The sequence below is a fragment of the Ranitomeya imitator genome, chromosome 4 (assembly GCF_032444005.1).
Source record: "Ranitomeya imitator isolate aRanImi1 chromosome 4, aRanImi1.pri, whole genome shotgun sequence".
Lineage (NCBI taxonomy): Eukaryota > Metazoa > Chordata > Amphibia > Anura > Dendrobatidae > Ranitomeya > Ranitomeya imitator.
Genome location: NC_091285.1, coordinates 198,421,636 through 198,426,339, shown reverse-complemented (window position 1 = coordinate 198,426,339; position 4,704 = coordinate 198,421,636). Strand labels below are relative to the sequence as shown.

At 44.6% G+C, this 4,704-nt stretch overlaps 1 pseudogene; it reads right to left on the bottom strand.

Annotated features, from left to right (window-relative positions):
• Positions 1-2,180: 2,180 nt before the first annotated feature.
• Positions 2,181-3,010, bottom strand: LOC138674027 (small ribosomal subunit protein eS4, Y-like; annotated as a pseudogene).
• Between the last annotated feature and the right edge of the window lie 1,694 nt (positions 3,011-4,704).

The following is a 4,704-nucleotide window of genomic DNA, read 5'->3' as shown; positions in this document are numbered from 1 at the left end:
GGGAAATCCCACCATGACATCCTTAAGGGCTTCAGAAGGACCCTTTCTGAAAATTGCCGCCAGGGTACACTCATTCCACTGAGTAAGCACAGACCACTTTCTAAACTTCTGACAATATACCTCCACTTCATCCTGACCCTGACACAAAGCCAGCAAGATTTTTTCTGCCTGATCCACTGAATTTGGTTCATCATAAAGCAATCCAAGCGCCAGAAAAAACGCATCTACATCACACAATGCAGGATCTCCTGGCGCAAGGGAAAATGCCCAGTCTTGAGGGTCGCCACGCAACAAAGAAATAATGATTTTTACTTGTTGAACGGGGTCACCAGAGGAGCGGGGTTTCAAAGCAAGAAACAGTTTACAATTATTTTTGAAATTCAGGAACTTAGATCTATCCCCAGAAAACAAATCAGGAATTGGAATTCTAGGCTCTAACATCGGATTCTGAACCACAAAGTCTTGATTGTTTTGTACCGTTGCAGTGAGATGATCCACACAAGAGGACAGACCCTGAATGTCCATATCTACACCTGTGTCCTGAACCACCCAGAGGTTAAGGGGAAAAGAAAGACAAAACACACTGCAGAGAAAAAAAATGGTCTCAGAACTTCTCTTATCCCTCTATTGAGATGCATTAACACTTGTGGCCAGCTGTACTGTTATGGACCTGGTGGTTAGGAGCACCCGGAACGACCTGATGGTTAAACTAACACAGGACAAGCTCTGGGAAGTGGGAGCTCTGCTGACCGCAACCCCTAATCTTATCACACACGCTAGAAATAGCCATGGAGCGTACCTAACTCTGCCTAGACGCCTCTTCACAGCCTAAGAGCTAACTAGCCCTAGAGATAGAAAATAAAGCCTACCTTGCCTCAGAGAAATTCCCCAAAGGAAAAGGCAGCCCCCCACATATATTGACTGTGAGTTAAGATGAAAGTCACAAACACAGAAATGAAACAGGTTTCAGCAAAGGAGGCCAGACTTACTAAACAGACTGAGGATAGGAAAGGTATCTATGCGGTCAGCACAAAAACTACAAAAAGACCACGCAGAGTGTGCAAAAAGACCCCCGCACCGACTCACGGTGCGGAGGTGCCACTCTGCATCCCAGAGCTTCCAGCTAGCAAGGCAAAATGATGATAGCAAGCTGGACAAGAAAACAATGAACAAATAATTAACTAGCAGGGACTTAGCTTCTGCTGGAGTAGACAGGTCACCAGAAAGATCCAAGTGCGAACTGAACCAGTACAAGAACATAGACAGCTGGCATGGAGTAATGATCTGAGTGGAGTTAAAAAGAGCAGCCAGCCAAAGAATAAACTAAGTCACCTGTGGAAGGAACCTCAGAACCAGCAGCTCCACTCACAGCCACCAGAGGGAGTCCATGGACAGAATTCGCCGAAGTACCATTCATGACCACAGGAGGGAGTTCGATAACAGAATTCACAACAGCTCTCCAGCGACCAACGATGCCGGTCCCCTGGTAACCAGGTTAAAAAAAAACAAACACTACATACTTACCTTCCGCTGTCTGTCCCCGGCGCTGTGCTTCTCTGCACTGTATAAGCACAGCGGCCGGAAAGCAGAGCGGTGACGTCACCGCTGTGCTTTCCGGCTGGCTGGCGCTCACAGTGCAGGAAAGCACAGCGCCGGGGACAGACAGCGGAAGGTAAGTATGTAGTGTTTTTTTTTTTTTACTTTTACACTGGTAACCAGGGTAAACATCGGGTTACTAAGCGCGGCCCTGCCTTACCAGTGAAGACATCGCTGAATCGGCGTCACACACGCCGATTCAGCGATGTCTGCAGGGAGTCCAGCGACAAAATAAAGTTCTGGCCTTCTAGCTCCGACCAACGATGGCACAGCAGGATCCTCATCGCTGCTGCCTGTCAAACTGAACGATATCGCTAGCCAGGATGCTGCAACGTCACGGATCGCTAGAGATATCGTTCAGTGTGAAGGTACCTTTACTCAATGAATCTCTTGCTCCACTCATGATTCTTTCTCTTGTCAAAAAGGCTTTTGATGGGATTGCTTGGTCTTCCCTCTCTCATACCCTATGTTACATAGGCTTTTCGACCTCATTTCCTGTCAAACTATTTAGGACAATATTCTGTCAAAATAAGAATTAATGGAAGCTTGTGAGATCACTTTACTATTCTTTTTTTTGTCAGAACAAGGTTTTATTGAACAGTTTGTGGACTCATCCACTGGACTGCTTGGCCGCCAGCCTCTTGTCTCTCTCTTCAGCGATGGTCAGGCGGATTCCCTTTCCACGTGGCAATGACACCCAGGTCTTGTTACCTTTGCCAATGACAAAAATCTTGGACAATCTTGTGGCAAAGCTGTTTCCATTAGCATCCTTCACGTGAACCAAATCGAAGGAGCCCAGATGCAGCTCCCTGTGGGTGATGACTCTGACTTGCCCCAAGTTAGTGCCTCCAGTCACCATGCACAGGTTACCAGTATCAAACTTGATGAATTCTGTGATCTTGCCAGTTTCCAAGTTAATCTGAACACTGTCATTAACCTTAATGAGGGGGTCTGGGTAACGGATTGTGCGGGCATCATGGGTCACCAGGTGAGGGATTCTCTTCGGTCCCATCCAGATCTTCCTCACTTTGAACAGCTTGTACTTTGCCTCAGCTTCAGCTGTGATTCAGTGCACTGCGAATCTCTCCTTGGTGTCAAACACCAGATGGAAGTGCTCACCAGTTTTTTCAATGCTGATGACATCCATGTACTCAGCAGGGTATTTAATGTCTGTGCGGACATTGCCATCAATCTTGATGAAGCGCTGCATGCAAATCTTCTTCACCCCATCTCCAGTCTGAGCGTACTTCAGTCTGCTCATCAAGAAGATGATGAGGGGCAGACACTCCCTGAGCTTGTGGGGCCCGGTGGGCGGATGTGGCGCAAAGACACCAGTCAGCTTATCCAGCATCCAGTGCTTGGGGGCTGCCATGCGCTTCAAATGCTTCTTGGGTCCGCAAGCCATGGCTGTGTCTGCAAAAGAAAGGACCTCCTTCTTCCGGGGTGGGCGGGTTATCCCTTTACTATTCTTAGCAGCAGCTGCCAGGAATGCTTTGTAAAAAAAAAAAAAAAGTCTTACTCACCTCTGTAAACCTCTGCTTTATCACCACCACTATGGTGGTCTCCTCACGAACTGTTAATGACCCCTTTCTCATTGAATATAACATTGGGGCTGATCTTCATCCTCTAGTGAACTTTGCTCAGTGATGTGTTGTACAGTTGATGTACGCTTTGATAGATTGCTTCTAATTTTAGTGTATGAGACAAAAAGGATCCTTGAAGCTTTCATATTTTGGCCAAAAAATCAATTAATACCTAGTGAATTTTTTTTTATCTTGGCAGGATGTAAACGGGCTCTGTATTGTTGGTGGGGAAAAATAAGGTGTTTATAGTTAGGGAATATAGGGTGTGCGTGGTGTACTTACTTAAGTGCTGACATACTGCCTGATCTAATTGTGTGGGTGTAACCAATAGACCGTTACCCAGAATGGTGCACTACACGTAACTACATATATAAGCCTTATCTGTGTGCGTTTATCATTCTGAGTAATATTCTAAGCAATTTTAATCTAAGCAATGGTTGTGAGTCGCCCAGCCAGGGCAATGGGGTACTCGGTACCGATCTCAAAGGGGATGTCACGGTGGCTGCGACCCGGTCCGTGGCCCTGGGGCTCAACGTTAAAGGGGAACGGCCTTTAACCCCTTTACCCCCAAGGGTGGTTTGCACGTCAATGACCAGGCCAATTTTTACAATTCTGACCACTGTCCCTTTATGAGGTTATAACTCTGGAACGCTTCAATGGATCCTGGTGAATCTGACATTGTTTTCTTGTGACATATTGTACTTCATGATAGTGGTAAAATTTCTTTGATAATACCTGCATTTATTTGAAAAAAATGGAAATTTGGCGAAAATTTTGAAAATGTCGCAATTTTCCAAATTTGAATTTTTATGCAATTAAATCACAGAGATATGTCACACAAAATACTTAATAAGTAACATTTCCCAACTGTCTACTTTACATCAGCACAATTTTGGAACCAAATTTTTTTTTGTTAGTGAGTTATAAGGGTTAAAAGTTGACCAGCAATTTCTCATTTTTACAACACCATTTTTTTTTTGGGTCCACATCTCATTTGAAGTCATTTTGAGGGGTCTATATGATAGAAAATACCCAAGTGTGACACCATTCTAAAAACTGCACCCCTCAAGGTGCTCAAAACCATATTCAAGAAGTTTATTAACCCTTCTGGTGCTTCACAGGAATTTTTGGAATTTTTAAATAAAAATGAACATTTAACTTTTTTTCACAAAAAATTTACTTCAGCTCCAATTTGTTTTATTTTACCAAGGGTAACAGGAGAAAATGGACTCCAAAAGTTGTTGTACAATTTGTCCTGAGTATGCTGATACTCGATATGTGGCGATAAACCACTGTTTGGGCGCATGGGAGAGCTCGGAAGGGAAGGAGCGCCGTTTGACTTTTCAATGCAAAATTGACAGGAATTGAGATGGGACGCCATGTTGCGTTTGGAGAGCCACTGATGTGCCTAAACATTGAAAATCCCCCACAAGTGACACCATTTTGTAAAGTAGACCCCCTATGGAACTTATTTAGAGGTGTGGTGAGCACTTTGACCCACCAAGTGCTTCACAGAAGTTTATAA